Source organism: Metopolophium dirhodum, chromosome 3, assembly GCF_019925205.1.
Source record: "Metopolophium dirhodum isolate CAU chromosome 3, ASM1992520v1, whole genome shotgun sequence".
Lineage (NCBI taxonomy): Eukaryota > Metazoa > Arthropoda > Insecta > Hemiptera > Aphididae > Metopolophium > Metopolophium dirhodum.
The window spans coordinates 14770536-14794836 of NC_083562.1; the positions used below are offsets into that span (position 1 = coordinate 14770536).

Sequence of the window (24301 nt, forward strand, 5' to 3'; positions counted from 1 at the left end):
TATACCTACAATTCACTTATATTAAATATTGGAGAACTCAGTGAAACATTTTTCAGTTAAATATTATTCTGCAACTCGATGGGCACAGTTTTTTTTTTATTTTTCTTAAAATGTAACCCTCGTCATCTATGAGCATGCATTGTATTTCAACAAATTCAACCTATTGCACTAAAACTTATTAATACTAAAATCAATTACTATAATAGCAATATAAGATAAAACACAAATACTTAAATATGTTGACTGACTAGAATATTAGATCTTCGCTTAGAATTATTTCATATATGCAACGATTTATCATTGAAGTAAAATTTAACACATCCATTACAACGACTTACTAAATGACGAAGTACACTCAACAACTATGTTACAGCAGAATAGTTACCTAAGTCCACGTTTTTTTTTTTCAAACTGAAAGAAATATGCATTATACCTATTATAAGAAGATAAATAATGTATATTTATTTTATTTTTGTTAAATACTTGTATCCAGTTAACTAACTAATGGAAATTACATTTCGATGTGATTTATAATTGCAATTAGAAAACAGGATTAGTTACGAATTGACTATTATGGAATCATAGCGAATGGTCATAAAATTACGCATTAGTGAGACAACTATTTAAAACTAGGCTTAAACTAAAACATAGTTCATTTTGAATGTATTTTTACAAAATGATTAATATACTTATCTTATAATATAATAGACCATTGCAAAATTATTCTTCTATACGTTTCAATTTAAAATAAATGTTATTTAAATATTATTTTAATGCAACCTACGAAACACAAATTATTCAATGGTGTAGATATTAGAAAATCATTTAATAATGGTTTGTAAAATATAATAGCTTACCATTTACTAATATTTTTATTTTTTTATGATAGGAAACAAATATTGACAGTCTGTATTAACTGAATACAATAAGTAATATATAATATATCTGTATAACATTTTTGTTTTTTCAAGTTTATTTATTTGTCTAGATACCTAGGTAGAATTCCTTAGGTTTATTCATTAACAATGTATTGGGACATTACCAATCGTATACACTATAAATAATAGTAATTTATATAAATATGTGACTGGAATAGTTAGTTTTGTATTTAGGTTTAAGATTTATTTAAAATGGTCAATAATATAATTACTCATTCCTTTTTTTTTTTTTACATTTAAAATTAACATAATAAAAATATTTTGTAATAAATATAAATAATTTTTAGGTTTTGAATTAATAATAATAAATTAACGAATTCTGAGTAAAACTTTTAGTAATTCGATTGAAACGATACAATTTTTATTCAACTAATAAAATGTAAGAAAATATTAAAAATAATTACTGACTTGTGTAAGGTACTTAATAACAAATAGTTTTTAATATAAATACATTGTGTGCGAAAATGATACTCATTAAAGTTATTATCAACAAATGTATTATAAATTATAATACAAAACTAAATAAAAAAAGTTCACGGATCATTCAATTTATTATTTAAATATTTATATTTACAGTCAATCTCCGTGAATTTTATTTTTTACCAACCCTAATAGGGTATCCGTAAAATGATTGGATTTCCCGTCGGGGTTTTAATATTTTTTTCTCTTCCCTCCCACAGTTATTCGACGAACACATCTGTCACTAGAAGCGCCGTCTTTCAAAACTAAAAATATAATTAAAAACCTTTTATTCAGTCGTATCCCCGCGCGTTTGTTCCTGTTTAATATAGTCTCTGTCCGAAAAATTAATGGATTTAATTATCCCTTATCTCATCAGAGACGGCGAATTCAAATGAGCTTTCTTCCCTCCACAAAAACACAAGAAAAACGCCGGTGCCGCCGTCTGTGTTTGAATGATCATTGCAATTCATTTGTGATACACTCTGCCCAAAACCTTTCGGCTCTCGATATACGCAATTTAAGAAAAAAATATATTAAATACAAGTTGTGTGCCAGTATAATAGTATAAATTACAGTTTAACAGTGAGTATTCCGGACATCCAAGGATCACACTATTGTTCATTATTACATTAGTTTATTGTAAAGATAATAAATAGCCTTAGAACTTAATCAAACATGGATAAAGACTTAACATGGAAACATATTATGACATTATAATATGAGATTTAAAAATCAAAAGAATGTTTCATAAAACTTAACAACTAATAACGTACATGTCAACCAATTATGAATAAAAGAAACCGGAAAATCACAAAATACTCTCAGGTTTTGAGTGTACCTGGTCATTAAGTACATAGCGTCACGGTAATTGATGTATAAACAATTTTAATTCAACAATAAATCATTGTATAATTTGAAAACCTATTCAGTGTTATTAGGTATAGCTTATGTTAGGTATATTATATTATTATTATTATTATTATTATTAATTTATTAATTTATTAGGGTTTATTGAAGTTGATACGGAACATACCGTTAAACTGTGTGTTCGAAGGTAGTATAAATAGTTTAGAAATATATTTTTAAAATGTCATCGTGTATATGAAACGATGAAAGAAGTTTCCAAGTTTTCACAGTTAATAACTTTTGGTTAAATACTTATAATTTTATCAACATTTGAACTTAAACTTTTTTTAAAAAAATAGAACCATGTATTTTTATATTTTTTTTACACTTGTAAGGCCAACTTAAAAGAAACAATAATTGTATCAACATGAATAAATAGCTCAAAAATAACCAAAATATTTTTTGAATTATATCAAATCTATAAAATACAAATATAATTATGCCGTGAAAGTTTCAAATCCAAGCATGTAATTTCTCTCTGAACAAAAAAACATCATTTGTTTCGAAAGCTGGTAGTCCGTAAATATATCCTGGTTATTTTGTTAGTTTCTTCAAATTATTAAGAAAAGTACTTGATATTTATAATTTATCTTAAGTAACAAGACCATATTTCTATCAGACATTCTCACTAGTGAATCAATTTTTATGCTTCAAACAGTGTCATCAGATAAAAAAAAAATTCAATAAATATTATCATTGTAAAACCGTCCTTGCTAAGCTCAGAATTGATAGGCAGTAATGTATTTAATTTTATAAATTCCAAATTATACAATAAAATAATAGCTGTTCTGTAGACTATAGCCTAAATATTACATCCATTATAACTTTTTTTTATATCAAAATTTCTTCGCATTTTTATATTTTTTCTTAAGTAATGTTGTAAACTATTAAGTATAAACAAATTTAATTTTAGCTCTAACTGTCTATACATTTATTGTCAATTTAATATTAGAGTTTCAAAATTCAAATATTCTAAAAATTGCATATGTTTAAGTTTAGTGCATACATCAAAATATCATGCGTAACATAAAACTATTTAAAAAAATTAAAATTAAAATTAAATTTGTTCTTGTGGAGTTTATTAAACAATGTTAAATAAAACATATTAATATTTAAATTTTTATAAGGTAAAATATAAATTTATTCTATGCATGCTATTGTTAAGTATGAAAAAGAATATTATATTTAGGGGTGACATCAATGTAGATTTGTATGCCCTGCAGGATTGGGAATAGGCAACATAACATGCATTATTAAAAAAGGACCTTTGAAAGCTATAAATCAATGAAAAATAAACTATAAAGAATATAATATTACTACAATCACAGTACTTATTAGTGACAAATGTATTCATCATACTATATTTTAAATAAAGTTGTTAATTCAAATAAAAAGTTTAAAACAATATTATAATATTATACAATTATAATTGTTATGAAAATATAATGATTTGTGGTGGCTAAGTGAAAAATAAATAAAATTTAAGTATAATTTGGAGGATTAGTGTGATTTATGCCCCATTAACATTTCTATGTAAAAACTTTTGAAGATTTTCTACAGTTTATTTTTCCTTCTACCGAAAGTACTCTGCCACGAAACTCGGATCAAAACCTAACCCGCGTTATCTATTCGATTTCGGCGGTCGCGTCCGTTTTCACGAGGGATCAAAAACTTTTGATTCAACTCAGATTAAACGTCTGCGGTAATTGAAAAATGTCCACCGAAAGATATAAATACGAAATGAATAATACTGTGAAAGAATAAACGTTCTAATAGGAAATTGTTAAAAAAAGAATGAAAGAAAAAGACATATTTTCTCAGCTCTCGCGATCCGTTTATAATATTTATTTTGTTTTTAATTCGATCAGACTGGTGCCAGTTGATAATGAGATTAAAAGAAAAAGAAACTCTCATCAAAAGTACATTACTTTCCGTTGCAATAATTATTGAATAATAACGCACTTATACGTTATTGTGAATACAATAGGCAGTAAAAAATTATCAAAGGTTTTTTTGATTGCCTTCCAGAAAAAAAAACGAATAATAGAAACAAGAAACGCGTGGAAGAGCGGTACGCGGATTTTGTCGTGGAGTTGGCAACAGGACGTGAGTGGGTGTGGGGCAGCAAGACAAATTGCGTGAAAAATAACGATTTTGAGAACAAAGATGTTATGGACTTAACTTTTTAACGTTTGTGTTTATATTCAAAGGACAATAGGTAGTTTTCCGCCAAAAAAGACGGGTTTTAACGTAAAATTGTTCTTTTGTTGTTTGTCTCTCCCTTTGGTTCCCTTCGCCTCGGCGGGTTTTATACACAGAGCGTTAGGCGTTATCGCCTGTTTCACTTCGTCCAGCACACGAGGAAAAGCGCAGTAGAGGCATCCCGCTGTTGTTATCATGCGATTTAACATAAATGACCTTTCTGGAAAAACCTCGCTGTGGTTTCGCTTTTAATTCGATCGGTGCCGGATAAGAATATCAAAAATATAACGAAATATGAGGCTTTACGCAATTCGTATGAATGACGAGTCTTCAAGATTTTTTCATATTTTCCTTAGTATTCTGCACTCCGTGATTTTACCCAAGTACTATTATTCAATTTAACCGTTTCCAGTATATTTATATTTTATATTCATTAATCGTTGTAATATTTTACAAGTATTAAGCAGAAAATTAAAATATTAATCATGTATTAGAATAATTATTTACAAATTGCCACATATTGATTAAGATATTACAAAAATAATACGTACCTATAATGTTAGCAGCACGAGCACACTAGTTAGTTATTGCCTGTAAAATAATTGTTAATTGAGTTTCATTTAAATGTTTAACTAAAAATATTGAGGATATAATAATGTATGTTCGTCGTTTGGAGTAATACACTTACAATTTATACATAATTTATTAATTTATAATGTCGTTGACACTGGCCACAGCAATGTAAAACAGTAATTCAGACCTGTGAATTAAACATTATAAGTAATAAAACTTCAACCGCTTTAGATCGTCAATCGTCATGATAATATTACAATTATTATGCATAGCAGTGTAATCAAACGATGCACCGGCATATAAATACCGCCGTATGCTTGAATAAATGTAATTGCAAATAAGTTGTAACACCGTAGGACGGCGTTGGTGTATACATCAAATTCTTTAACATTAGTCGTTGATCAATTATTATTTATTATTTATTAATTATTAGCAGGCAGTGATGGGTTCTATACACATTTGGCGGTAATACATATTATAGTATTGGTTTGTTCCAAGTGTGTATAGGTATATACAATTTAATTATTACGGAAGAGTGATGATTTAAGTACACCGACAATTTTAAAATGTAGATACACCGTTTCGATGAAAATAAAACACTTTGATTTTTAAACTATATATTGTGTCGGGCTTTCCGTTATTGTAGTTATTTCTTTTTTGGCCTTATTATTCTACCTACCGTGTATCCGTCTACAATACTTATATATATATATATCATTATATATTTATATTGTACTACGGGTTTATGAAGCGTATAAAATTAAATAAAAATAAATAACGTCAGCCGCCGATACACGAGGATAATGGATACTTTGTGTTATGTATATCGCGCGGGCACCAGACATGTATATCAGGCCGGATGCGCAATTAATCCTGCGATATCCGATAATCTTCTTCTCCGGTTTTTCCGCTCCTCCGCCACCTCATTCTTACCTCGGTAACCACCAATGAAACTTATGACACACACGCGCACACGATTGCACTCGTGTACATATTTATTCGTGTGGTATAAGAGAGGGCACACGAGATACGACATAAATCACACGCGAGTAGTTGACCCTTGCCAACCCGCAGAGCTAGACGGCAATGGCAATATAATATATTATAATATTATATATATATAAACAATAAATCGGACACGAGTAAAAAGTAAAAAGCGAATATTCATTTTATTTTTTGATATTAACAAAATGTATTACTCAGCTCCGTTCCTCGACTTTTTCTATCTCCGTCTGCTCTTGTGAAAAGAAAAAATATATATAAAAGTGTTCGCAAAAAGGCGATTAACGAAGACGAGAAAACGTTTGGAAGTTTTTGTTAATTTCAGCGCATGACATGGCGTCTTCCCCTTCGCAATTTCCGTTAATGTGTTTTTTACGTCTTATGCCTTTAGCTCGCAGAAAAAAAAGAAAATAATACTGAAAGGAAAAAGAATAATAAGTCCTCGTGTCTTTCCCCTTCTATTTAATCCATTCGTAATCCTCGAAAATACACAATAGTGGGCTCCGTGAAAGTTGTTGACGACAACCCTTCTTCTTCGGAACTAACCCGCTGGCCGTCCAGGTGGACGCGACAGCAGGATATTTACCCCTCGCCCCTTTGCTCACGACGTGGTAAAATGGTGAACAATGCCCACACCCTTTGGCCTATGTAGGACACGCGTGAATTTGTATAAAGTTATTATTTGATTTTACCAACCTACACGGGGCAAAAATAGGTCAACTACTGCAGACAACTGGCATAGTCTTGATCTCTGCACTACAAAGTACAAACTGATAGCCGAAAAATGTTGGTAAAATTGAATAATTAAATTATTTTATATAATAAAACGGTTGGATATTATTATGAATAAAATTCACGTGTATACATTTTCATAACAAAATTATTTTTGTACTCAATTTTGAATATAATTTGCGATTATGTATTTCCGAAAACAAATTATTTTGGAACCTATAAACATAATATAATAATTATATTCTGAATAATTGTCAACAGAAGTAAATAACTAAAATGTTATAATTACATTTAAATATCGCATCATTTAATTTTCCATGAGTATATTATATTATTGTAATACACGATATAATTCCATATAGCAATAAACGGTCTGAGTCGATAGTCCTGGACGGCATATTATCGGCGATTTATAATGGGGGACAGGGTAGGTATGGCATAATATTACATAATATTTATTAAGGTTTATTAGTAGTTATTAATTAATAATAATAAATGAATGACGTGAAGGTACTGCGCACAATACCACTATTATCGAATAACATGTGATTATTCACTCGTTTTTGTGTGTGGCGACGGGAGAAGATGTTCATTGTGCAACGCATATAAGACTAACTGAAAACATAAAATGCTTAAGTGGTTGCATTTTTCCGATTGAAAATGCGTCCCTGCACTCCGGGTGCAGGAGATCGTATGGTATATTGTAATGTCGCCGGTATGGGAAATGCGATACACGGCTGCACGGTGAAGTCGTGCAGGAGATGACCACGACGGCCGACGGTGCACGGTATAATATACAACCGAGAGGGTCAATATTACAGCAGTGGTATATCTGGTATCTGGTATCTGGCCTCCGTCGATTATTCATCGCACCGTTCGTGTTATACGTTTGCGGGTCGTCGCGGAAGAGTAGAACGCACGCCGCCCGCAGTATTATACATTGTCGGCGCTCCCGCCAACCTGTCGATCGGGTCTTGAGGGTCTGGCCAAATGGGTTAACCGTGTCTGACGGTTCCGGAGCACATCGTACGTGATTGCACATTACAATATTATTAATAATATTATGTGCTGCGTATATATTATACACGTTGGAAGCACGCAAAAGCGATGGTTGCCGACCTCGGCGGCGCTGGGCGCGGGCATTCTTATTTCGCCCCGTTGCATTACGGCGTATACAACGACGTTACGATATTACAATATTATTGTGCACGCACAGATTTCACCTATATATGCGTCGAGATTTAATTGCGCGCTGTGTTGTATGTATTATGGTAGGCATGTGATATATAATTGTGCGATGCCCGAGGAGACGACGATCTATATATACCTATTATTACACCACTGCAGCGCCGCCGACAATCTCCACTTGTCTTTTGTCGGCCGAGCAGTGCATTATTATTGATTATATCCGAATAAAGTGTTATCTAAATGCGATTTCATTCGAATGACGTTAAGTTATGTTGATATTGGATCAAACGTAAAAGCTATTACTTAGAAAAGAATTTCGAATAATTGTGTTTGAAAATTATTCCAATACTGCATTTATAATTTTTATTATATTAGACTCGAATGATTATTACTATCGATATAAAATTTAGCCAAATTCTATTTGTCGGACTTCCACGAAAAACGCACGTACGCTAATATAATATTATTATATCGTTAGATATTAATTATTGTAATATTATTATACTTTATAATGGACTACGATGCGTATAATATAATATACCAATACATCCTAACTATTATTGTTACTGATATTATTATTAATTATTATTGAATTATTTTAAATTCTGAGGATAACCATGATACACCGATATGTAGATATCGTTGATAATTTTAGTGTTAAAATATCATATTATAAATAAGTGATACCATTATCTCATACTTACCGTGTTGCCGTTAATAATTGTATGTAGATGTACAGATTGTACCAGTTGATTAAACTTTATTAAGGCACTTGCAAATATATTATAATTTTACTAATGTAGAAGAACATTTTTTTATTTTCTGACTTTGAACCTGCGTAACTGAAAAACCGATTCAACTTACGACACCACCCTACTTCATAAAATCGAGTTTATATAATTCAAAATGCATCATTCGTTAGGCTATATACATACCTGAAACTATCAACGAAATTATTTACAACGCCGATTTACGAATACATTTCTACATTTAATTAAATAAACAGGACAGTGTTAAAATTTAAATTTAATTTTTAAATTTGTATTATTGTATATGGTATTGAAGGTCATATTTATAAAGGAGACTGTAAATCAAATGTTTAGGTGGTCGCCGTAGACCGTATAGTACGCGCAGCCATGGCATTTTCAAATGCTCAAAAAAGCTTATGGATAATTTATTAAGATATTAAATAGATGTGATTTGATTAGAACCTATGTAGTTATTATAGGTTATATATTATAACTTCATTACGCATTATACTCCTTTGAGATGCATTTGATTTTTTTGATGCAATATTTATCATCATTTAGGTAGGTCACTAGATTAAGATTTTTCTGCATAAGGTTTGAAGTTTCTAGCTTACATTTATTATATATAATTTTTTCTCCACATATATTTTATACACAATTTATTATTATCTTCAATTCTTCGTAATATTTCAAATTTGTATGTTTCTAATTTTTTCGTTATTTGAAAATGAACGATATTATTTTATTGTAATAGACAATATTATAGTAACACTGTCATATGAGTTGGAACAAAAAAGCTTTTTGTACTTCGTTTGACCCTCGATAAATTCAAAAATGTGAAAGTATATATACTTTATAGTTTCTACCAACAAATAAATTATTATATTAGTACTATTAGTACTGAAAGCACTTACACGGTGAGTTTAAATTTAAAACGCTTTAAAGATAAAGTTAAAATAAAGTAAATAATAATATATTACAAGCATAGATAATTAAAAATAAAATCATTAAACAGGGGTATATAGTCACTCCGACAGTTTGATCCTAAGTATGTGTCAAGTGTTCATTGTTATTGAGTAGGTCACTGTCATGAATGTGTTAAATTGTAAATATATTTACTTTTCTATTTCTAATAAAGTAGATAAAACTATTGTTTTCCCTAAAATGAATCACAAAATTATATTGTATATAAGGTAACCGTTATTAATAAGTTATTAATAAATAGGTACCGACGAACCGTAAACTGGTCAACGGTATGAATAGCTTAAAAGTTGAAACTAAACTAATTATTTAATTGTGAATCGTAAGTAATAATGTTTATAATCACAAAAAATTTCCAGCCCCCGAAAATCAAATAAAAATACTACCCAAACGTTTATAAAAAATTAACGTGGATTAACGATCAATTTTTTTTTCAACTCTAGTAAGAAAAACTTATGAGAAGCGTTTTAAATGTAGGTAATACATCTTCAAGTCTTTTAGAATAGTGTAAAAAATATTATCATCAATTATTCAAAATATTTTGAAAGTCGTACCACGTCTAGAAATGTATATCAATTATATTTTGATTTCAAATATCTATGGTTATTCGTTTTTGAATAACAACAAAATAACAAAATAGATTTTTTTTAAGAATTATTCTCGTTTTTCCGTCATGTTTTTTTTTCAAACTACTACATATTAATATGACTTTAAAATACCGTATCAGATTCAATTTGCTAAAAATAATTAGTAAACTTCCTTGAAATTTAAGATCGATAAAATAACTAAAAACAAAAATAATAACACATTATTATAAAGCTAATACAAATGAAAAAAAAAACGAAAGTTTTAATATCAAAGGTGTAATCATGCCTATACATTATATCCTATTAACTCTAAGGAAAAATTATAAATTCTTAGCCCGCCAAGAAATTTTTTTTTATAGATCGCAGTAAAACAAAAATTTGGACACCAGTGTTGTATACTTGTATATAACATGACGTTTTGATTTATATAGCTGAAAAAAATGTTGCAAGCTTACAACAATATACAAAATTACAAATACATTTAAGACGTTCCCCCGATTTCTGTTATATTATTCGTCGATTAATGTTTGTTATGTCCATTTCTTTCTATTCTTCTTCATATAGTCTGAAAATTAAAAAAATAAAATTATAATATTATAATTTAAATACTAAATAGTTGGTGTAAAATTGGTCATTATTTAATTGCTGTACATTTATTATTTGCTTTTAAACGTTATTTAAAAATCTAAAAAAGATACTTTAAAATAATTAAGTACATATTAATAAACAGGTACAATCAATGACAAATTCAATATCAAGTATATTACTAATTGTATAGTACAAATGAGTATTTAGTTGTTTAATGATTTTAAATTTATTTGGTTAGTATTGATTGTCTATGCACATCCAAAATCATTTAGAAAAACAATACGTTTTATGCAGTTAACACCGTCGAATTCATTTATGTGTGAAATACACGAAATACCTATTTCTGAAATCAAAATACGATCAAACGTCAATATTAATTTATTCACACAAGTGTACAACTACAATGTGTACCTATATAATATTATCGCTTATAAGTTCAAATGTGTAGCAAATTAATACGCATATATCTGCGTTATCATTTTTAATAAAATATATGTTAATGTAGATACCTATATAGATGTCTAAAATCTTAAAACCATGTTATTTTTTCAAAAAATATAAATAATGATTTTAAAATAAAATTATTAACTTGACCCTTTTTTAAACGATATACTAAAAAATATAGATGGTAGTTAAAGTAAACTATTGTAAAATGTTTTATTAGAAATATTTGATTTATGAAAACAAATTTGTTTTTGCGTATTATTTTATACAATATAATGTCGTTTATTTTTACGAAGGTTAAAAACTCATAACTTTTGTATAAATGAGTTGGTTAAAACAAAAGGGGTTCCGCTCGAAAAAATAGCAGTAGATATTTTATGCCACCTTGTTAAACACGACCAAAGACCGAAAAAAGTTATTTTTTTATACCATACAATACAAAGTTTTTTAAGGTTATGATATAGTCGGTAAATTATTTCTGTATATATAATAATAATAATAATAATAATAATAAAATAACAGCAACAACGAGACCAGGAAATTTATAGTGTAGGAGGTAGAGTAGGTGTGGCAAGGACCGGAGAAAAAAGAGAAGAAAAACTGGGAAGAAAAACGACCGGAAAAGTTTCACAGTCGAAAGTTTTTATTTAAAACGCCAACAAAATAATAAGAGAAAATAAAAAAAAAGTTTAACCGAAATTTATTGCAGCTTTTAGAAGGCTGCGTTTTTCTTGTCTCTGGAAATTTTTATTGTTTTATATTTTTTGTTTTCCCTTTGGTCTTTTATCTTAACAAACTTTACCGGTTTGTTCGAAGTGGAAAACAAATGTTACATTAAAAAAAGTCATAAAATCGACTAAAACTGAGGTTTATTTAAGAATCACACATTCCTTAAAGTCTTTGCTTTGATCGAGTATACTGTTTGTATATAAATTATAAAAAAATGCACGTACAGCAAAAATACAGTTCTCTATTTTAATATTGTTATATCATTAAAATTAATGAATAATATGCAGGACGAAAATATTTGTTAAATATTTGCACGTGGTGTGTGTGTTATTTCGTTTACCAAATAAATTGATTTAAATAATAAACAATTTTGTATTTTTTTTTTTTATTTCAAACATTTCTATATGATAAAATTAAACATTTTACGTATTATTTGAATCGTACCAAATGCACGCGCACTTAAAATAAGTAATTTGGTATACAACACAATAATATTGTTTGTATAACCTACTGTAACGTAATTTTTAAGTCTTTCGAGTCTGCAAGTTACTTTATTCATAAGAACTACTGAAACCTCGAATGTTCGTCGCGGAAGTAGGTGGCCGCCGTTGGGTGATTAATTCAGACATTTTTTATAATGATATATAGGTACAGCCAGTGACACACTATACATATATAATATATATATTATGCCCATCGCAGGAATTAACGTATCGTCGTCGGCTGCGTCGGTGGGTTAGAACGTCGTAGTAGTATTTAAATTTCGCCGAGTGTAATACACAAAACAGACGGCAATTTCTGAAGTGCGGGTCATAAATCGCCACGAGCGGAAATAACGGGGTAAGTGAATAATCGCCGACACAACGACGACGATAATATTATCCAGGTGACCCTCCCCACTGTGAATTTCGTTTGCGGCGCTGTGCAAAAACCGCGCACGGTAATTTACCACCACCGCCAAGACGTTACACTGACCGTGCAAATGAAGATTAACAATGGGTCCACCCCCGCACACAGCACAAATATACATACGCGCAGGAACAAACCATTTCGTTGTAGGGATGTGCGACGAGGAAGAGGTAAACAGGAAATCCGGTTCCTATATGCTCCGCGCGTAGCTCCCGTGTAGTGGCTAGTAGGTACCTATATATGCCTATGCGTGTACAGTGCATTTTGCAGGGTATATGATATTATTACGGAGGTACGAACCGTGAGAAAGTCACCGTCGCATTATTATTCGATATAGTATCGTCGTCGCCGCCGCTGTTGTTCCGCATTGTGTTGCATTATTTTTGCCGTGCTGTTATTGTCCTGCTCATCGAGTACAATACCGAAGTGTTCATATACACCGCACACACATTTGGCTCGTGTGAGAGGTTAAACAGAGGTGCTCGGGGTCGTCCGCTGTCGGGTCGCACGCGGGACTCGCTGCCCTGTTGTGGTCCCGTAACCATATCAGCTCGTGTCCCGCACAAGGGGCACATGTCTACACACTTGTTGTGTGTGCCCAGCGATATTGCCATTGTGCAAGGTGCACTGCGCGTATATTACTCACACACACACACACACACACACACACACATTTATACACATCAAAATACATATTATATTATCTATAAATATACGAAAAGAATTCGTACGATCGCGTGTATGCTGGCAAAGGGTTTAATTATGCGTCTAATGGCCCGTTTAATATATTGATTCCCTCCGTTAAACAACCGCACATTCATTTATATAGCGGCTGATTTTTTTTGTTTTATTTTGTTTTTTTTTTCAGTCCAATAAATTATGTACATGCACAATGTACTTCGCGCGTAGAATGACAATAGCATAGCTCAAAAATGATATTCACAGTATGATTAATTATCCCTTTTTTTAATAATAATTTTCTACAAACTCTGTTGTTATAAAATTGTCCGCATTTTTTTATTGTTATACATGCATTTAAAATATTTGTTTAGAAAACTTTAAAGATAACCATAGAGTTGGCCTTTGACACAAAATAAATTACGAATTTTTTATCAAAATAGTATACATATACAAAAACAAAGCAGTGGATATATTATAGTAAAAAAATGTTTAATCGATTAACGGTGTTCAAACAGTACGTTTATACAACATTGAAACGTGTCTACAAATTGAGTTACGTTTAATATACGCTTTAAAAACAACTAAACGGTATTAAACCAGTAGCAATGTGTCAAAATGTTTAATTTAAGTTTAAAAAAAATCAACAATTATTATTTTAATAATTTTGATATTTTTACATTTTAGTGGTTATAATAATATTAATTTTTTCCATGCCTTCTCCCGCTGACAAAGTTCATGTAATCTATTTATAGCTTACTCACCCTGTTTATAAGAATATTAGTTATATAATGTGATGTACCTATTTGAACAACAGATCCAATATTGCCATAGTTGCCGCCGACTATTAAAAATTAAAATTAAATATACACATTCATTTATTAACCAAATTTATTTTTAGTACCTAGGTATGTGGTAAGACTTTTATTTTTTAATTTAAGAAGGTTTTTTTTTAAATACCTATGTAACGTTTTCGCTATTACGCTGAATCAGCTTGGAAATTACCTAAATAATACACTATCGTCAATGAACTGTACATTAAAATTTGTTATTGTAGGTATTATTATTATGCAGTGTAATTGATAAAAATGCATCAATAACAATGGTTTAAATGGCTGTATTTCTATTATATTATATTATATTATAGTAATTAAAATTAAAATAAGACACATTGATTATTAATAACTGCATAATATTTGTTTGATAGTTAATAAACCGGGTTTTTTTATATTATATATTATTCAAAAAGATATTATCGCGTGTAATATAATATGTATCCAGCTCACCTATCTTGTGCAACTCTTAATTGAATTTAACAATAAATTATGCACAAAATAAATGGTCTAACCACATTTTGCGAATACATGTAAAAACCGTTCTGTAAAACCGTATAGGTACCTATAATATACGTATAATACGCACAGACAATATCTTCCGGGTTGCTTTTTGCATTACTGTACCATGTCCGAGACTCGAGAAGGGTGTTACTGTTTATGGTTCTATTTGTGTAACGTTATTTTGATTTTATTATTTTTTATTTGTTGTCACGGACACATACATAAAAAACGGTCATAACGGACGGCACTTGCAAGCGGCGGCGGCGGCGGCTAAGGTATAGGTACGCATACCGGTTTGAGGCTGCAGCCCGAGAGCGTGGGAGAGTTGCCGGGCGCCTTTGTTTTGCATACGACGACGGCCTCGTCGTTCAAGATTTATGCTAATGTCTTCCGCCCACGCGGCCGAAAAACCCTTTCTCGTCTGACGGTTTATCGGTACGATTTTTTAAATAATTTTTTTTTTTAATCCGGCCAAATTCGAAATACGCACATATTAGCACATAGGCATATAGCTAGGTATATATTGTTATATTTTATTAAGCGCGGACGGCAGCGATCCTCTTTCCGTGTGTGCGTATGCGGGATATGTGTACATTATTGTACTGTAATAAATATACATATATGTTGTATATAAGCACCCATAGGGAATCCGCTCGCGGTATATGGCCGACCCGGCAACAACAATAATGGCTGTTGTGCCGGGTCGGCAGCGGGGGCGGACGACGAGGGGAAAAAAATAATTTTTTTCGGGGGTGACACCCCAACGTTGGATTCGCGACCCCCGCGCCCCACCCGCCGACCACGGTCCCCGTGCGTGTATATATCGCGCAGCTAACACCGCCGCCGCCTCGCCATCAGTTCGTCCGAAATCGATTAGTCCGGCAGCGGATTGACGTGATGGCCAGTAATAGTGTGCGTGTGTACGTGTGTGTGTGTGGGTACATTTAAAGCTCTCTTGTACACCCTATATAGTATATTATTATGTATAATATATATGTACAACGCTTTTGCCTAGGACGATAAATCCCGCGCACAGACCCTGTCATGTGTGTGTGTTTGCGTGTGCATTAGCCGCGCGGAAGTCGAATGGTCTAGTATAGTCATCGTCTATTCCAAAAATGGCCGATCATGCACTTCCACCCCAGCCCCCCACCCCCCACATCGCCGCCACCGACAAATGAGCTCTATTTATCCCGCGGTAAAACTACGGGGGATACAACGAGCGCGTCCTATATATTATTATTATATTACCCCGCCAGCAGCACGCGTATATTATTAATTCCTAGTAAAATATTATATACGATATTATATTATATGATACGATATAAGGGACAGGGCTTATATACGAGTAATTATACGCATTTGGGTATGTATAGGGGTCCGTCCGTGGGTCAAGTAAGCGGACTCGTACTAACTCTAACTGTAATAATATACCGAGCGCGTAACAGCCCGAAAGTGCTGAATAATATTATTTCGAGAGTCGCAGTCCGGTCGTCCGAGCATGCGGCCGAACGCGTACCCTTCCCGTGCACAATATTATTGTCGCGTTCCGTAGACGTGCGCATGGCAAATATTATCATTATTATAATTTGGCCGGCGAAGAGTCGTCCTGTGCGTGTGTGTCGTGGCGCGTGATGTATACGCGTTCGTGTAGGGACGAATAATGTAAGACACCCCTGGTGCATCGACGACGACCCCTTTCGCTCCGCTTCCGACTAGGACACTGGGTCACTTATATAATATACGTACAACGTATATAATATAGGTACGCGCGTATTACAATACAATAAGGTTCATGGGTCACGGGGCCGCGTGTCCCGGGACCATTCATAAGACCCCGGGCACGGGTCACCCTTGCCGGCCCAGGTGTGGTGGCGTTGTGTCTGCGGAGTCGGTGCAGCATCCTAGTATAGTGCCTATATATATATATATATATATATATATATAGGATCATATTATTATTATTATCATGTAATGGGGTGGCGCCGCGGCAACCGGTTTATTCGGTGGACCACGGCATGTAATTGCCGGTAAAGTCGGTACTACTATGTACAGCAATAATACATCGCGGTCAAGTATGACATATCGTTATAATAATGATATAATATTATATTATTATAGTCGTCGGGCAGAATATGAACATTTAGAATTTTAATAGTTGCGCCAAAGCCGCACAAACTGCAATAGAGACGTCCAATTCGAATTTTTGGCGCCGAAAGGGCCACCCGCGTATTATAATATTATCCTAAAGTGCGGACTTAACTTATAAGTCATACATTTTACATATAATATAACATTCTTATTGCCTGTGTTTAATATTGTATATCATTCGTACATGTATTTATATATTAATACCTATAATATGCGATCGATCGAACATTTCAGCACGACTAGAACGGCGTATAATGTCAATAATATATAGGTAGTTCCTCTATATATGTATTAATGTATTAGGTATAGGACATAATATATGTATATATGAGAGGGACTATAAACGTTGTTACAGAATATATTGGTACGATTTTATAGAAAAATAAAGACGCGTAGACGTGATTATTTTATTTCCCACGCGAGATTCTGAATATATTGTATAATTGTATAAGTAATATATATATATATATTATATTATTACAGAGGGATAAAATTTTTTTCTATTCTCGCATTTATCTCGAATACGAACACGACGCGTGTTTTCCAGTTGTTATATGTAGGCATGCGTTATATGAAATAATATTGTAAACGATGCCAAACGAGATTTCGCCGATGTTCGCACACGTCAATGAAAAGCGGACGGCTTGTTTTTCATCTTCTCTATACGAGCCTACCATTATATTATTATTACGTCCTACTTAATGAAGTCGTACGAGCCGCCGCCACCGTTGTCGGGCCGACTGCTCTCGCGATTACGATCGGTCGCAATATCGTGACACTGGAGAATCGCACGGTGTGGCGGCTGTTCGATTAGCATTTCGCTGGGTGCGGCGCGTGCGTTTCCTTCGTATAATGTGTATAATATGCAGTCGGTAAAGGTACATTTATACATATTCATCCGACGATGTCCACGCGATAACTGCAATACCGCCGCCGCCGACATCCTCATTTAATTTCACGGCAAATACAATATTAAAAATGCAATGCCACTCGACAGGAATAATGTTATAACTATACGCGAGGCTTGCGGTTTTTTTTTTCTTCTTTCCGTCCGTACACGCGATTACATTGTACAGTATTATTTTATAACGTCGAAACTATAATAATATTATACCGTAACACACAGACACGACATCACACCGGCTACTGCGCTTTATTAGTGCAGGGTATTAAAATGAAACTGAATTATTATATTATTTACTGTATAATGTTATACACTGATATCATTTGAAGCTGTCGCTGCGGCGCTGTCTTTAATGTCGACCGTTGTTAACAATTTAGGTATACTGCACAATGTGTGTACATATTTTTTGTCATTATTATACCACAATAATTATTAACGACTTAACGATAGTTCACAATATATAATGTTTTGTGCATAATCTACCGATCGAATTGTACGATAAACCGTTATTCGTATTCGGGTACATTACAGCAGTACTCGACCAACCCTGTATATATAGCGTAGGTACCTTCAATCTGCATAACCATAATAATAATTATAATAATATAATATAATATGGGCAATATTTCGTTGACGAACCTGCGCGCAACGGCAGCATATCGGTATTTGGCCGTTTTTATTATTACTTTTTAAATTTCTCCCCATTTTCGAACTGTGCGTGAGTTTTTTTTATTATAATTTCTCTCTCTCTCTCTCTCGCTCTGTCTGTCTCTCTCCCGTCGCGCTATGTCTGTACGCCAAAATAATATAGGGGTTCCATTCGGACGCGTGCAGTGGGGTTGAAGTAGTGTGCGAGTGTGTTTTTCGATGGGCAAGGGGTGAAGGGATAGTGGATTGAGGCGCGGAGGCGGTGGAGGTGGCGTGGGTGGTCGCACGGTTTTGCAAAATGTTTTGCAACCGAGTGCCGGGGGTGCTGGTGCGGGGGTGGTGAAATGCTGTACGACGACGGGTGGAGGGCTGAGGGGATGAAGGAGTAGGTGTTGGTGGCATCGGTGGTGGGATAGGACGAGGGGTGTTTTTGAACGTCGGGGGTCGTGTGCGGTGGTTTCGGCGGGGGTCGGTGGTGGTGTCGGCGGGGGTGGTGGCGGTTCGCTCTAGGTGTAATAGCCGACGAGTCGCCACAGCCTATATGTCTCACGCCGACCGTTCACCGGTTTAAACTACATTCGGGACGCACTAGATCAGGTCGACCGATGTGCTTTTTTAATGTGTTTTGTTGTTGTTATTTTACTTTATTTTTAGTTCGTCGATAGCTGTAGTAGGCACTTACTCTACGATCGCACTACGCGGAACTTACACCAGTTGAACGCATCGTCGGGTTTTCACTACTACGGTGGTTTTTATTTTTATTTTATTTTATTATTTGTATTATTATTATTTTTTTAAGTTTTCTTTTATACTTTTATTTTGTTTTTTTTGTTTTTATTTGTTTCTTACATTGAAAAGTGACACCAAAAAGTGCCATCCGGATTTTATACCAGCCTATACAGCCTATTTATAAAGTTAGTAATCAAACTTGAATAATATTATTATTAGACTTAGCATTTTTTATTTTTGTATATAATATATTCTTTCCAGAATATTGTACATTTTTGCTCTGCATGATTTCGAATAATTACTTATTTATTCGTTCTCACAGTGTCATACGATTAATTTTTATTTTACCAAATTTTAAAGTAAATATGTAATTTAAAACTAATTTAGACTGCAATAATATTTTTTTTTTCTATATGTTATCATTTAAATTATAGATTATTCATAAATTTGTTCTGAACATAATTTTTTTTTGGTTTTTGATTAACTTCTTAAAGGTAGAATATTAGTATTTTCATTATTGCTTAAATTTGATCGAATATGTTAAAATGTGTTCCACTTGTTATTAATAACTCAAAATAAATTTTTAAATGCAATTTAAATCCAATCATTTTATGCATACTAGCTATAACTTATTTAGATTTATTTAAAAATGTAACATTTATAGGTAATTAGTTTGCAGTTATCATTATCTTTATTATAATATATCCCGCATTTTAACAATGTTAGGTGAGTAAAATATTAATTATAATACTTCAATTATTGATTTATAAATATCTAATAATAACAATTTTAATACACATTTTAGTAAACTATGTAGTTTAAGAATTTGATAACCACGTAAGTGAACCACGTAGTACATTTTATTTTGTAGGTAGGTACACATAAAAATAATATAGCTTTCACATAATAATTAACAGAGCTCCTTGTTTATCTCAAATAAATCCCTATGCTACCATGAACAATTTTAATCTAATTAGTCAACTATAACTCATCAGTTTTACACATCCCTCCTAGACGACTCAAACGGAAATGGTGTCTTGACCTAAACATTTGTATAATTTAAAACCATTAGGTGTCTCATCCGTGACTTCCTTTCACGTGTTATATTGGTTTTTATTATTTATAGGTAGTTTATTGTAAATAAATTAGGTACTTATGGTTCATTACTTGTATAGATTGTAATTTTTGAAAAAAAATTTTGGTACCTATGCAATTTTATAGATATAGAATATTTAGAATATTATGAAAAACCAACTTCAATATAGGTACTATTATTTATGAATAAATAAGTTCAATGAAATGAATTAATATTTTCAAAAGAGATTTTATTTTTATGTTAAAATTTGCCTATATTTTATGGAATTCTTAAATAATTATTATATAATTATAATCATGTTTAAAACTCTATAAATATAATTTGGTATTACAAGACAATACACGTGCCTATTCTAATATACCCGTTTAGGATTGGTATAAAAATAATATGATTATAACAACAAGTTTAAAAGACGTTTTAAATGGTAGCACTCAAATGAAAACAATTGATAAATAAAAAATAAAGTATTTTTTAAATAGTAAATAATTATCTTATATTTAAAACTCTAAATAGGTACTATAAATTATCTATACAATAGTTATATTTTTAAATGTCATACCTAGTGCAAAGTATTTACGTAACAAAGTTTTGCCTCAGCAAGGATATGGTTGTATTACTAATTTAGATTTAAAAACAATTAAAAAAAATTAAATCAGTATTTATTTTTTGATAGTTTCCTTTTTGCTTACACGGATATTACATAGGAGAATTTCCTGTTCAAAGTATCACTTATTAATATTAATAGTTGAGTAGAGATAAGTTTTGATATTTACCTTTAAATGTTCAGTATGAAACTATTGAATTTTTTATGCTACAAAAAAAACATTTAAAGAAATCAAAAATGTCATTGTTAAAATCTAATATCCAAGAAGTTATTATTTTAATTTTTTTAATTTTCTGTATCTTACTACAAAATATAATTTATAAAAACATTGTTTAATTACTGGTTTATGAGGTGATGAACTATTATAAAGCAAAAATAACTCTTGAGAAACAACATAATTTTAACAAGATATCTATAGGTTTTTAGCACAACAACTATCAAAACGTTATGAAATTAATTTAATATCTATGATGTAAAATGTAATTAAATAATTTAAAAAAGTATCAAGTCTCTAGGGTTGTAATTTTTTTTTTAAACCATAAAAGGTTAGGCACAAGTAAACTGTAAATTTCAACAACTATTTTACAATGTTGCGTTATGCCTTACTTGATGAAAATACTTAAATAAATACCAATTTACTACATTACATGACATTTTACATTTTTGGAGCATTAAATAATGCTAAATTGATACAAAAAAATCATGCACAATAATAAGTTCAAGTGATTTAAATTTTTTTAGTTCATAATTTAAACATAAATTCTAAATTAATCAATTATTTTCAAAAATAAAAATAACCAAAAAAATTACACTATTCTTAAGCTATCTTATAGGTATTCTTAGTAAGATCGATAATGGCGATAACTCATGGCTTATATGTATATACTCTACACGACTACACATACAATTCTAGTACTTATTTAGTTAGGTAGAAAGGCTACGTTGATATAAATATATAATAGATATAGGTACTACCAAATAATACATCGATTTTCTTCTATACTCGGCAAAAATGTAATAATATGTCTATTATTTTAAAGATTAATAATAATGAAATAATATGCTAAACCGACACCTATACTATCCACATCGATAATTTTATATTTTTACATATTATTTAAAACCTATTTCATAATACCTATGTAATTAAATTACGATCTTTTTTTTATTAAGTAAGTATTTATTTTTTAAAAAAAAATACAGATAATTAATTATGTAATATATTAATTACAAACCAATTCACAATTAATTTATATCATATAAATTATTCGAGTGAAATTGTTCGAATGGAATCAAATTTTTTTTTTAACATACCTACAGGTATTCGCATAGCAAAAAAGGGTTTCTATCCATCGTGTAAACACAAGCTGTTCTTTTACACTTTCATTACTTTTTTTATACACCTTTAAATAATACATTTCGATATTAGGCTGCTTTGATTGATACAATATGATTAGTTAGATACTTAAGACATAGTACCTACTACATTATAATATACTATATACCTATTAACTATTAGTCATTATTCGTCATTATTGTATGTAGAATGATTAATTTGTATAAAATCTAGTTTAAAATTCTCATACCCCAAGCAACTGGGCTTTGCGTCATAATAATATTATTTCCACTTTTTTCGCCCTAAATGCTGATTGCCAACACGGATTCCCCAGGGATATAATGTTTAATCAATACTATCGCAAACGCGGATATATATATATACATTTTTATTATTGTTTTGTGTTTTTTTTTTTTTTTTTACAACACTAGCGTGGATTCCATTATGAATAATATAGGCGTACATCCGTTATAGGGAATTTCGGTCGAATCAAAATGTGTGGAAAAAAACAAACGTCACTGCTTTGGGAACGGGGAGAAACCATCTTTTTTTTTTGTTTTGTTTTATGGCGACACGTGATTAATGGGAACTTTTTCCACCCACCCTTGGTAAAAAAAAAAATAAAATAATACGCTAGGGTCGATTTTTTGGCGCTTGAAATCCGTCCCCGAATATACGCATATAATAATAACGGTAGGTGGAACTAGCGCCGCCAGCCTCACTGTGTGAACAAACAATACTTTTTTTTTTAACGTGAAATCAATTTTTTTTTTCGCTGCATTTGAAACGTTCGGTCTAATAGGTAATCAGAGTAGTTAATTTTAAAGCCAATCAATAAACACTTTTGGCCACTAATACTCCCGTATTATCGAAAAAACCCGTGTCCATCGAATGTGCCAAATGATTGCATCAGTTAGACGTGACCACAATGATTAATTTATGATTCAACATATATATTTATATAATATTATTATATAGGCCGCATAATAATATGTTGGTGAACAATAAATTTCGAACAACAATTAAAAATATTATTATTCTGTTACTATAATTATATACATTATAACATTGTTCTTACCCGCGTGTAGGGTTAAGGATTTATAAGAAGAGTTAAAAATATACAATTTAAAATTGATGCATACAAATTGGTACATACCTCCCTAATGATAGTGTTTAATATGTATACATAGTTATTATATAATTGCTATAGACTTACAAACAAGTTTTATTTGAAAATATTTATAACATTCGATGTAAAAGTTTAAAAATTAACAATGGTTATACAAGTACCTACACGAGTTCGACAAAATTGATAAAAGCCTCTCCAATAGTACTTGTGAAAGTTCAATCCATAACAAATTATAAAGATATATTTAAACATTTGAAACAGTACTTTAAGTTAATACAAGTTCAAATTTCATAATATAATGCATAAATATAAGTTTAAATTCTATGGATTTCAAATATTGAAGACTTCTAATAAATATGCTGTGTGGGATAGTAATCATACATTTTTTTTATTTTTTAAGTTTGTTTTTATAGTTAATTGATCAGGTATTTATGATTTATTGATAACTTACATACATTTTATAAATTTCGATTTATAGATATAATATAAATAATAAGTTTTACTCTTTTTATTTATTTTATCTTTACCTATTTACTATTTATTAATTATGGACAGTATAATGTGTGAATCTTATTCAAAAGTTAAATTAAATAAGATTAAAAATGATAATAAAAAATGAAATTTACTAATTATACATCATCATAAAATATCTCCGTCTATACGTGAATGTTATACGTAACCACAGTAGCACCTGTGGCG

At 31.1% G+C, this 24301-nt stretch overlaps 1 protein-coding gene across 2 annotated transcripts in view; it reads left to right on the plus strand.

The window, feature by feature from the left end:
* Positions 1-24301, plus strand: part of LOC132940066 (Krueppel homolog 1) — a 108016-nt gene that overhangs the window by 33913 nt on the left and 49802 nt on the right. The window contains exon 1 of one of the 2 annotated variants that reach the window (XM_061007473.1): positions 18179-19622. The exons of the other annotated variant lie outside the window; for it this stretch is intronic. The gene's annotated coding sequence lies outside the window, so the exon portion shown is untranslated. Of the gene's footprint in view, positions 1-18178; positions 19623-24301 lie in introns of those variants that run through there. 2 annotated transcript variants of the gene reach the window in all.